We start from the raw sequence: 13,876 nt of genomic DNA on the forward strand, positions 1-13,876 counted from the left end.
ATGGAGTATTGCGTAGTCAGACAAGCCGGGTCGGTAACGGTGGAGGCAGATCGGTACAGAGCAGCAGGCAAACAGTAAACGGGTCACGAGCCAAGGTTCAGCAACAGGAGGTCAAACAGCATAGGAGTAGGCAGAAGAATAGTCAAGGACGAGCCGGGAGTCGGAGCAGGAGATGGTCAACAGGAATCAGGATCAGGCAGGGTCGGCAACAAGGTAACTTCTCTCAGGAACAGATGCACAGGGAACTAGACCTTACGGCAACCTGATCATTGCATGCCTGGTTTAAATAGCGCGCCCTGCACTGTCATTGGTGCCAGGCGCGCACCCGCGTGCGCGAGTGCGCATGTCCTGCCGCAATTGCCGCCGCAGACGCCCTGGTCCTAGTGCCTGCACATTGGTGCGCCTAGGCAATCTGCGCATGCGCAGACCCGTGCGCCGTGGCGAGCCCTGGAATCCCTGACACCTTCAGTTTAGGCAGTGGTTTACATACTATATATTCATATCAATCCAAGCCCTGAAGGAACTTACAATTTAAGGTCCCTAACTCACATATATATGCATACTGAGGCCACAGTGCCTGATTACAACAGGTATCAGTGATTACAACCAGTGCTAGTGACTAATTACAGCCACGTTCAGGGCCAGCCAGCACCAATGCTTGCTAACAGCCAGTACCAGTGTAAGCCAGTACCAATGCCTGATTGCAGCCAGTACCACTGACACCCACATGGAAGAAAAATATATTTGAAATATATTTGAAAAAATACTACAATTTTGGCTGTATTCAATATATTTCAAAATATATTTCAATAAATATATGTATATATATATATATATATATATATATATATATATACTGTATGTTGACAAGTGTTTTTATTAAAAAATATAATAAACATTTTTGTAAAACTACATTTAATCTGAATTTTTGGAATGCATTTACAATTATATATAAAAATATATGTTAAAATTACTTTTTTATATGTTTAAAAAAAATCTGAAGAATATATTTGAAAAAAATATATTTAAAAAAATATATTTCATATATTTTGTAATATAAAAAAACGCATTTCAACATGCAGTATATATATATATATATATATATATATATGTGTGTGTGTGTGTGTGTGTATGTGTATATATATATATATATTATTATTGTTATACAGTATTTATATAGCGCCAAAGGGCATGCTCAGCGCTGTACAGTAGCAAGGGGGACAGAACATGAGACAAGACAATAACAATACAATACACGAGGGGTTTGAGGGCCCTGCTCTTTCGAGCTCACAATCTAGGAGGGAGGGGAAGGTGGTACAGGAGGAGATGGCTGTGGGGGATGGAGTGGTGGGAGAAGTGGAGGAGGTTAGTTGTTAGTTGAGGTCGGGTGTTAGGTGAAGTTGGGGTAGGCTTCCCTGAAGAGGAGGGTTTTCAGGGTGCGCCTGAAGGTGAGGAGGGTAGGTGACAGTCTGATGGATTGGGGTAGGGAGTTCCAGAGGATGGGGGAAGTCCTGGAGAAGTCCTGCAATCGGGCGTGGGGGGGGGGGAGACCAGGGAGCTAGAGAGTAGGAGGTCCTGTGAGGAGCGGAGGGCACGGGTAGGGTAGTATTTGGATATCAGGTCAGTTATGTAGTTTGGGGCGGCATTGTGAATGGCTTTGTAGGTCAGAGTTAGCAGTTTGAATTTGATGCGTTGGGCAATCGGGAGCCAATGAAGGGATTGGCAGAGGGGGGAGGCAGATGTGGAGCGGTTGGTGAGGTGGATGAGTCTAGCCGCTGAGTTTAGGATCGACTGGAGTGGGGATAGCGTTTGTTTGGGTAGGCCAGTGAGAATGGAATTGCAATAGTGGAGCCTGCAAGATCTAGATAGCAGTTGGATGTGGGGTAGAAAGGAGAGGTGGGAGTCCAGGGTGACACCCAGGACTTTGGCGTGTGGGGTGGGAGAGATGGTGGCGTTGTTAGTAGTGATGGAGAGGATGGGGGGGGCACGGGGTGGGGGGAAGACCAGGAGCTCGGTTTTGGATAGGTTAAGTTTGAGGAAATGGAGCGACATCCAGTCTGATATGTCGTTTAGGAGGTGGGCGATGCGGGCAGAGAGTGAGGGGGTGAGGTGGGGGGTGGAGAGGTAAATTTGGGTGTTGTCGGCATAGAGGTGGTAATTTAAGCCTTGGGAGTGAATAAGTTTGCCAAGGGAGGAGGTATAGATGGAGAAGAGGAGGGGCCCAAGGACAGAGCCTTGGGGGACCCCGACAGAGAGGGGGAGGGGGGGGGAGGTGGCAGTGTTGTAGGTGACGCTGAAGGAGCGTTGGGAAAGGTAGGAGGAGAACCAGGAGAGAGCAGCGTCCTTGATGCCAAGGGAGTGCAGTTTGGCAAGGAGGAGAGGGTGGTCAACAGTGTCGAAGGCCGCGGAGGGGTCGAGGAGCAGGAGGATGGAATAGTGGCCATTGGCTTTGGTGGTTAGCAGGTCGTTGGTGATTATAAGTAGGGCAGTTTTCGGTGGAGTGCAGGGGACGAAAGCCAGACTGTAGGGGGTCAAGGAGGTTGTTATTAGTGAGGTGGGCGCTTAGGCGATTGCAGGCCAGGCGCTCAAGGAGCTTGGAAGTGAAGGGCAACAAGGAGATGGGTCTAAGGTTGTTAAGGTTAGTGGGGTCAAGGGAGGGTTTTTTGAGTATGGGGGTGATGTGTGCGTGTTTTAGAGGGGAGGGGAAGGTGCTGGTGGAGAGGGAGAGATTGAAGATGTGGGTGAGGGAGCGAATGATGGAGGGGGGGGTGACTGGAGGAGCTGTGAGGGGATAGGGTCCAGGGGGCAGGTGGTGAGGCGGGCTTCAGTGAAGACCTTAGAGACCTCCTCGGGGGTAGTTGGGCTGAAGGAGCAGAGTGTTGGGGAGGTGATGATGTGTGGGGCATTAGGTATAGTGGGGGGTAGTGCGGCTATGAGGTCAGGGGAGGGGACGGTTGAGGGGTTAAAGGAGGGTGGGAGGCTGGGTGGAGAGGTGGATTGTGAGTTGGCAATGTCCTTACGGATTGCGTCAATCTTGTTTTGGAAGTGATTGGCAATCTCGTGGGCGGTGAGTGAGGTGCTGGGTGGGGGTTGGGGGGGAGAGAGCAGGGATTTGAAAGTGGAGAAGAGCCGACGAGGACAGGTGGAGAGGGTATATTGATTATGGCCAAAATTGTAGTATTTCAAATATATGTCAATATATTTGGAAAGAATATTTTTAAAATATATTTCAGATATATTTCTCTTCCATGTGGGCAACCCCTACAAATGCCAGACTACAACCAGTATCAGTGCCTTATTACAGTTTTATGAAAAAAAAAAAAATGTGATGAAAAATAAGATCTTCAAAATACTCACTATTATACTCTTATTAAGTACCTGTCTCTATTAGTTTCCAAATTTCTTTTTAATGTCCAAATTAGCACCTAAGTACTGATAGCATCTGCGGACACTAGAAGACACTGCATGATTATATAAAACTCTGTACCCAACCTGTGACTTGAGAGCCACATGCAGCCTTTTGGCACTTACTAGGCAGCCCTATAGGCCCTGGAGACAGAAATGTTTTCGTGCATACTCAATAAATTGAAGAAAAACTTTTTTTTTAACTGGCTTTTAATAGTTACATGGTTTGGTTCTTTTGTTTCAAGCAATCTTACTTTTTCTCTGTGCTATCCATCCCTTTTCTCTTTTTATGCTTTTTCTTTTGATCTTTTGTAATGGATCTTGCTGAAGGAAATATCAAATAGGGAACAAGTAATGTTAAGCAGGCGCACATTTGTGGGGAGCACAAATATGAAAACACTGATTTGTAGAAGGACAATAATAGCTGTGATCTCTTGCATTTACATGTCCTTTTGTTTCAATCCATGACTGCCTGCACAAGCATGTCTATAGTCTCCAACAACTCCAATGGCATGTTTGCAGTATCTAGCCATCTCCTGTTGCATGTTTGAAGTGAAAGTTATGCCACTTGGGTATGTCAGGAGCAGCACTTTGGGCCCCCTATGTCAAGTTGACAGCCAATAATAAAATAGGATTTTTCTTTATAGAACATTTTATTGTCACCATGACAGTACTATGGACTGTCACAGAGATTAAAAATGGATGTTGTACTTACCTGTAGAATTAATTTCTTGGAGTACATCACGGGATACAGAGCAGCCATATTAACCCTTACTCATAGAGGTTATGCACCACCTTCAGGTGGTTCAACACTGGCAAAAAAAGACAAGAAGTCCTCTGCTATATAACATGTCCCATACAGGAAGTATCTTAATTTTGTAGAAAGCCATACACATAGAGAGGAGAGACCTCTGTGTCTACTGTTGTACTCCAAGAAATGGATTTTACAGGTGAATATAAAACTCAAATTTTCTTTACTTACACAGGATACAGAGCAGCTATATTAATTTTTACTCAATAGGAATGCCCTACAACAATGCTCATGAAAGGAGGGGAACACAGCCACCACTGACAGACCAGCAAAAAATCTATACAGCAGCCTGCAATACATTCACCAAAAGCAGTGTCCTCACCAGTTTTTACATCCAAATGGTAAAACCTCATAAAGGTGTGAGCTGAAGACCAGGTTCCAGACCTGAGGTGCTGATGCCTGATAAGGGAAAGCACAAGAGGCACCAACACCTCTGGTAGAATGAGCCATCGCTGGGAGCAATGGAGCTTTTCCTTTCAAACCATTACCTTGAGAGGTAAGCTGATGAATCCAATGGGAAATGGTCAACTTGCGAGTCGCTTGATCTTTCCTTGATCCTTCACGGACAAAATAGAAATCTGACTGCCTGACCACATTAGTCAATTTCAAATACATCTTGACAGCCTGAACCACATTTAACATGTGGAGGGCCCTGTCTAATGCCGACTGAGGCCTGGAGAAAAAAAAGAATGGAAAACAATGCCCTGGTTGAAATGGAAAGCAGAAAGCACCTTGTCATGATGGAGTACTAGAAGCACTTCTTGCTAGGAAGAGTAGCCAATTTTGACACAATCCTTGCCGAAGTAATAGTAACCAAGAGCACAACCTTCTAAGTCAAAAGAACCAACAAGCTCATAAGGTGGCTTCTGTAAAATTGACAAAACCATATTAGGATACCATAGGGAAAAAGGTGACCTAACTGGAGGAGCCATGTGTGTGGGCACATACCTAAGAATGAGCAGCAATTAGTCTTTAAAAATAAACTGCCAAAGCTGAAATCTGTACCTCGAATGTACTCAAGGCAAATTTCATTTCAACTCCAGACTAGAGGAAAGCCAATATCTGGCCTACAACATACTTGCCGCAAGAGAACTTCCCAGCCTTACACCAGGCCACATAACATTTCCTAGTCTTATGGTAAATATTCCTAGATGTAGTCTTCCTGGGTTTTAATAGCATGGCAATGACTGCATCAGACACCCCTCAGTCCTTCAAAACTCTAGATTTAACAGCCAACCCATTAATGTATGGAAAATAAGCACTTGTGCAAGGTCTGGCCAAGCTGGAAGACGCCAAGGATCATCCACCATCATGTCAACAATGTCAGCATACTGTATTTTCCTGTTCCAAGCCTGTGCAATCAGAATTACCAGTTTTCCCTCTGCACTAACCCTGCATAACAGATTGGAAAAAAACAGTCCCAGATCAGCTGAGAAGACACTTTTGCTAAAAGCAACAATGTACTGGTTAACAGAGGAGACTCAGCTGCCAGTATCCTTTCCCACTTGGTTTGCTCACATAACCCTACAAATGAGAGAAACCAAAACTGCTGAAGGCTACAAAAAGAAAAAGCAGGAGGCACAAATGCCTATTGCATTACCAACGATTTATTGTTCACAAAACATACATGCCAAATGTATACTCACAGAAGTGAAAAGTTAGCATAGCTCTGAGAAAGGAGATATGCCTCTGAAACTCGTCAGATTGCCAGTCCAGCTGGGTTGCATAGTCACATACAATTCCCCTTGCTGTGACATCTTGTTGTTTTTATGAGATTTTACTTTCCATCTATGTTTTGTGATCAATAAATTGTTGATAATGCACTAAGCGTTTGCACCCTACTGTTTGTTCTTTTTGGTAGTTTTCACAAGACTTCCCTGGTTGAGGAGGGCAGCATCTACTATACATTTCTGGTGAAGTTCGTGATCCATTGTTTATCATACATCATTTGTGGTAATTTTCCTCTTCAGTAGACCTCTGAGCGCTGAAATTTACAGACTTTTTCATGTGTGTACAAAACCGCTGAAGAGACTGATCTTTGTCTCTATGATTTGTCTCTATGACAGTGTTCTGTTTATCAGCTTTAGCTATTCTCCTGCAATCTCTCTGCTTCCATTCTACCCCACAAATACCAGCCTCCATGCTGGAAAGAACTTGCTCTCCAGGATCCTTCTGTTTTACCTCACTTCTAACCTTAGGCTGGTTGGCACATTTACATCTGCCACTCCGTGTGTGTCTATGCATATTTACATAGTTACATAGTTAGTCTGGCTGAAAAAAGACTAACTAACCACCCAGTTCAACCATTTAAAAAAATAAAAAGTTACAATCCTATACCCACAGCAAAGCACGATCCAATTTGCTGCTGCAGGGAAAAAAGTTCCTTCCTGATCCCCCGAGAAGCAAATGGAGATTCACTGGATCAACTTTATCTATAAATGTTAGTATCCAGTTATATTCTGTGTATCTAAGAAAGAATCCAGGACTTTTTTTAAAGCAATCCACTGAGCTGGCCAAAACCAACTCTTGAGGGAGTCTATTTATAACGTATCTGGTGTTAGAGGCCAATGGAGAGAGGGCTTCCCTTGCGGCTAAGTTCCAGGCTCCCCTGAGAGTGGGACAGCGGGAGTCAGGCCCAAAGTGGCACAGGTCGCCTGTAGGAGTGCTCATAGGTGGTCCACCCAGGAGCACAGCTGATGCACTGAGATGGGATCTGCAGACAGGTGGTGCCTGTGCGAGGTATGCAAGCCTTCCGGGAAACTGAGGATCACAGGATAGCTAGTTCAAAGCCGAGGTCAGGTACCAGGTGGAAATCAGAGCAGACGTAGTCAGATGGGATAGCCAAGTCATACACAGAGGAGCAAGAGGGAATATACGTTAGCCAAGCCGAAGTCAGATCAGGGGTTAAGCAGAGAAGACAGGTCCAAGAGCAAGCCAAGTCGGTATCAGGAAATCACAGATCACAATAGCACAGGAACAGGAACAAGGTACTGGGAAGCCAGAGGGCAACCAGCACCTGAGAGTAGTGCAGGGCTTCCTTATAAAGGCCATTTGAAGCCAAATTTGAGCCGATGTTTACTTCTGCAGCCATGCAAGGTACTGGCAGGGGTGCCATGTCTCCTAACACCTCTGCCGAGGACAGAACCCTGACACTATTCCACATTTTCACAGCTCTCACTGTGAAGAAACCTTTCCGTGTTTGGAGATTAAATTTCTTTTCCTCCAGACGTAAGGAGTTCCCCCTTGTCCTCTGTGATGACCTCAGGGTGAATAGCTCTACACCGAGTTCACTATATGAACCACTGATGTATTTATACATGTTGATCATATCCCCCTTAATCTCCTCTTCTCTTTGCCATAGGTGATTCTCTTCCTTTCATTTTTGCCATTGTCCAATCACCTGTGGGTGGCACATAAACCCTATGAGTATGATAAAGAAAAGGTATCTCCAGCCTCACCTCAGGACATATTTTGGACGGCTGCAAATATTATCCATGACAGTTCCCTGTTATCATACTGGGCGATTCACATAGCATGAGTAGGATCAAATAAGGTGGGCTGACTTTAAGTATGTAAGGGACTTGGTCTGGACAGCATTTCCCATCAAGCTGTCCCAGGTCTCGTCCTCCTTCTTCCTCAGATAGGTCAACCACATACTTGTATTTATAGCTGACTCCACCACCTTGTGTTACACTTCTCCTGCCCAGAGGCCTGCACACATACATTACTGGCTTGAGGCCTGCTACCTGAAATAAAGGCTAGTCTACTCCACTTGCATTTTAACACTTTCCTGCATCCATTAGGCTCATCTTGTATACGTCCTCATTATAGAATAAGATCACATTCAACTTCCTGACAGTCTTGCAGTGCAGAACACCAGCATCATGAAACAACATTCCGATAGTAGTCCTTAGAAAGTGCAGAATACTATTCCTCTGGTTTCAGCTATCTTCCCACTCATTCCTAATAAGTCCCAAAGAGTTGGCACAGCTCACCATAGTACTCCTTTGTTCCTAGCCCTGTGAGCTTTCCACACCAGGCCACAGACCTGCAATTTGAAGGTCAGGGGTGGCAAGATCTCTCCATCTCCTCTTCTCCTACCCACTCATGCACTCTCACTCTCTCCTCCAGGATGCTGCTCTATATGTTGCTGTTCAGGGGTGACTTGTTCCCATACCTCACTCCACTCTGACCCCATCCACCATTGGCATTTATAGGGGGACTATCTCCACCCACATCACTACATGAGAGGCAGAACTAAAAATGACACTAATACTTGCCAACAAGTAGGCCACACGTTAAAAAGTTTAGTTCTAAGGATCACTCCGGAAAACTACATTTAAAAAAAACTCATAGCCCATATTATAATTAAATCAGATCATAGCATGTGCTGCAATACTCACCTTCCATCCAAAGCTGTCCCACGCAGCAATTCTTTTTTGCTGCAAGATGTCTATAGTAATCTGGGCTAAATAACAACTATCATCTGTTGAATTGGTGTTTCTCTACAGTATACTCCTATGGAGGATCCACTATATCCTGCTCAACATGGTGAACACGTAGAACTCAAACATGTGCCATTGGCTACTTGGCTGGAAACTGAGTTCAAGAAATGTGTTTGACAAAAGTAATGAGGCAGCATTGGATCAAAACTTGACCAACTCTACTCATGTCTGAGAATTCTGTAGGGGATGCCCTACCGTTGGCTGTTATGTGGCACAACTGCAGGATGTGTAATACTGCAGCAAAACGGACATTTTGTTAACCACTTGCCTACCAGGCACTTATACCTCCTTCCTTACCAGGCCAATTTTCAGCTTTCAGCGCTGTCGCACTTTGATTGACAATTGCGCGGTCATGCAAGATTGTACCCATATGAAATGTTTATCATTTTTTTCTCACAAATAGAGCTTTCTTTTGGTGGGATTTATTCACCGCTGGGCACTTTACTTTTTGCGCTATAAACAAAAAAATTGCAAAAAATTTGAAAAAAAAAGGTTTCTTTGTTTCTATTATAAAATTTTTCAAACAGGTAATTTTTCTCCTTCACCGATCTGACAGCGTGAGGAAAGTGCAGCCAAGAACCGGCAATTGCATTTCCCGGTGATCAGCGTGTCATTGGACACGGCTGATCACGTGGTAAAAGGCCGCTGTGAATGGCCTTTTACCACATCACGTGATCAGCTGTGTCCATAGGACACAGCGATCACGGAGATCGCCGGGAGAGCGCGTTCTGGGAGGACGTCATATGACGCCCTCCCAGAACTGGCCGGCCGCAGTGTAGTCTTCATTCGGCGATCTGCGGTCGGCAAGTAGTTAAAGAAAAAATGTTTGTGGTAAATTCTGTTGCTGGCTATTTTTTTTTTTATAAACAAATACAGCATGGGGACCCCAACATCTAAACCAAACCTCATCAGGGACCCTCACCTTCATCCATTTGTCATAATGTCAGTGTATTTATTTAATCTTAACTATTCCATGCCCATTTTTGTTTAGTGGTGTCAGCCAATATCCCTATCCCATTTGTCTACATTCAGCTGCTGATTGAGAATCTCTCAGCCAGCAGATGAATGGGTACAAGGATACAGCATTGCTAAAATGTATAAATAAGTGAGCGCTTACAATAATAATGTATTGTTAAAATGACAGCAGCTGTACACCAAAGGCACCATATAAGACCTCCAAATGAACAATATAAAGAAGGGTGCAGCGCTAATAAAATCAGTAAATCAAATCGCATATGTATAAAAATCACATGTATATAAACTCACATATATATAAATGAATAAAGTGACACTGTGCAATAATATATATATGCCACTAAATCTGTGGCTAATATCGTGAGAGAAAAGCACTATGTCAAACGGAGATAAGTCCAAGGTGAAAGTGTGAATGAGATCTCAGATGATCTTCTGACGTCCAGTGACACAATTTGTGGATAAGGTGAGAGAATTTAGGATATAGATTGCGCACTCACCAGATACGCAACCTTTATGCGCATTTGTGTAATATAGCAGGGACATCAGAAATCCTCACACAAGTCTGGTCAGATCTGGTCACGCATCCCTCACTGCCTCACGATTTGCACTCAGCGTTCCCATTGGTGAACATAACATAAAAGAAATTACTGACCAGATAGCTAGATACCCTATGACTACGAGCGTTCGCTCGAAACGCGTCAGGGTCGAGCTACAGCTGTGTGACGCCTATACCGCCGGCACCTCGAGGGGTCCCGGCGGCAACTTTGAATCTGGTCAGTAATTTCTTTTATGTTATGTTCACTTGCCTATTTTGAATAAACATTCATGACATATTGCACTACTGGCCTCCTCTGTTTTGTTGAGCTCCTGAGGGAGCTGACTACATCCACAGAGTGGTCATCTTTAAATGGGAACGCTGAGTGCAAATCGTGAGGCAGTGAGGGATGCGTGACCAGATCTGACCAGACTTGTGTGAGGATTTCTGATGTCCCTGCTATATTACACAAATGCACATAAAAGTTGCGTATCTGGTGAGTGCGCAATCTATATCCTAAATTCTCTCACCTTATCCACAAATTGTGTCACTGGACGTCAGAAGATCATCTGAGATCTCAGTCAAACTTTCACCTTGGACTTATCTCCGTTTGACATAGTGCTTTTCTCTCACGATATTAGCCACAGATTTATTGGCATATATATATTATTGCACAGTGTCACTTTATTCATTTATATATATGTGAGTTTATATACATGTGATTTTTATATATATGCAATTTTATTTACTGATTTTATTAGCGCTGCACCCTTCTTTATATTAAGGATGCAGCATTGGTTGCAAGGATGCTCCCTGTTGCTTTTTCCTGGCAATCAGGAGCCTTGAGCAGGAAGCTGTCACATTTAGCAGTGGTAGAAGTACACTGGTAAATGTATGATTACCCTCTACTGCCAGAGGTTCACATTGTGGGCGAATAAACACCCCTTTTCATTTACCCGTTCACCAAATGCAGGATAAAGTTTGTATGATCTCAGACCTTATTCCTTCTAATCACCCAAACATTCAACCATGTTGACTTCTAGGAGTTTTCTGACTGGCCAAGACAATTCTTAATCTTGCAAACAATACAATGGTTTATTATTTAAATATTTTACATATAGTAGTTCTATTTTTTTTTATCTCCCATGCCTACAGAAAATGCCTTTTATTTTTCTGCCCTAAAGCGTGGAGATGTTATCCATAGCCTTCATGAAAAACAAGTCATTATATGTCAACCGGTGAAAAATGAGTTTAAGTTTGTACAAAACACACCTAGATTTTAACTTAGCAGCATGACATAATAAAATTAAAAAGTCACAAGTCATTATAAAAATGTAAACAAAACGTAAATAAACTCATGTATGCAGAACCTTTCATCATAATGGCCATATCACCACATGTAACATGATTACATACCTCTAAGAGCTACTAGCTAAGGTAAACCTGTACATTGTCTATTCACATCAAAACAACAGGTTGATTTAATTGGCCCATCCACCCTTAGCATACAGTTCTCTTCTTCAGGAAAAAACTCAGAGGTCTTTGTGATGTCAATCACAACTGAAATACAATTTCTTACGTTAATGCATTTCAATACACAGGTAAAGTTAGGTTCATATATATTTGGACGCAGGCACAATTTTAGGTTTTTTACATATTGACCAAAATATATTCAAGCTCTAGTTATATAATGGATATGGGCTGAAAGTGCACACTCTCAGTTTAATTTGAGGGTACGTACATCCAAATTGGAGGAAGGGTTTAGGAATTGCAGCTCTTAAGAGTAGCCATTCCCTCTTTTTTTCCAGGGGACCAAAAGTAATTGAACAGTTGAATCAAAAGCTGTTTCCTGGCCAGGTGTGGGCTACTCCTTCACTATTTCTTCATCAATTAAGCAGGTAAAAGGTCTGGAGTTGATTAGAAGTGTGGTATTTGCATTTGGAATCTATTGCTGTGAACCTACATCATGCTTTCAAAGGAGCTGTCCATACAAGTGAAACAGGCCATTGCAAGGCTTCAAAAACACAACAAATCTGTTAGAGAGATAGCAGCAACATTAGGATTGTCCAAATCAACAGTTTGGTACATTTTGAGAAAAGAAGAATGCACTGGTGAGCTCAGCAACATAAAACGGCATGGACATCGACAGAAGACAACAGTGGTGGATGATCACAGGATCCTCTCTATGGTAAATAAAATCCCATTCACAACATCCAGACAAGTGAAGGACACTCTCCAGGAGGTGGGTGTATCATTGTCAAAGTCTACAATCAAAAGAAGACTTCACGAGAGCAAATACAGAGTGTTCACCACAAGGTGCAAACCATTCATAAGCCTGAAAAATAGAAAAGCCACATTAGACTTTGCCAAAAAAATCTAAAAAAGCCGGACCAGTTCTGGAAAAGCATTCTTTGGACGGATGAAACAAAGATTAATCTGTACCAGAATGACAGGAAGAAAAAAGTATGGAGAAGGCTTGGAACAGCTCATGATCCAAAGCACACAACGTCATCTGTAAAACATGGTGGAGGCAATGTGATGGCATGGGCATGCATGGCTTCCAGTGGCACTGGGTCATTGGTGTTTATTGATGATGTGACAAAAGACAGAAGCAGCCAGATGAATTCTGCAGTGTTTACAGATATACTGTCAGCCCAGATTCAGCCAAATGCAGCAAAGTTGATTGGACGGTGCTGCACAGTACAGATGGACAATGATCCAAAACACACTGCAAAAGCAACCCAGGAGCTTTTGAAAGAAAAGACGTAGAATATTCTGTAATGGCCGAGTCAATCACCTGATTTCAAGCCAATTGAGCATGCATTTCACTTGCTGAAGTTAGAGCCTGGCAAAGCATCAGTGAGGAGGAAATCCAGTCTTTGGTCATGTCCATGGGTTCCAGACTTCAGGCAGTCATTGACAGTAAAGTATTCTCAACAAAATATTAAAAATTAACATTTTATTTATGATTATATTCAATTGTCCAATTACTTTTGGTCCCTTAAAAAAGGGGAGACGGCTACTCTTAAGAGCTGTAATTCCTAAACCCTTCCTCCAATTTAAATGTACATACCCTCAAATTAAACCTGAGAGTGTGCACTTTCAGCCCATATCCATTATATAACTATAGCTTGAATATGTTTTGGTAAATACTTGGAAAAAAATAAATAGTGCCTGTGTCCAAATATATATGGACCTAACTGTATATATCTCTAAATTAGGTCTTATACCATGTGCAAAAGATCTCATAAATCAGATATCTAAGACCAGTGTTTCAAAAAAATATGCCAATCAATTCTACTCAGAATAATGTACATAGTTACATAGTTAGTCTGGCTGAAAAAAGACAAAAGTTTATCCAGTTCAACCATTAAAAGAAAAAAAATTATAATCTTATACCCACAGTTGATCCAGAGGAAGACAAAAAACCCAGCAAAGCATGATCCAATTTGTTCCTGCAGGGAAAAAAATTCCTTCCTGATCCCCCGAGAGGCAATCGGATAATCCCTGGATCAACTTTATCATATCCCCCTTATGTATTATACATGGAGATCATATCCCCCTTATGTATTATACATGGAGATCATATCCCCCCTTATGTATTATACATGGTGATTATATCCCCCCTTATGTATTATACATGGT

This window comes from Staurois parvus, unplaced genomic scaffold (assembly GCF_062004578.1).
Source record: "Staurois parvus isolate SC_StPar_1 unplaced genomic scaffold, SC_StPar_1.0 ptg001146l, whole genome shotgun sequence".
In the NCBI taxonomy this organism is placed as follows: domain Eukaryota; kingdom Metazoa; phylum Chordata; class Amphibia; order Anura; family Ranidae; genus Staurois; species Staurois parvus.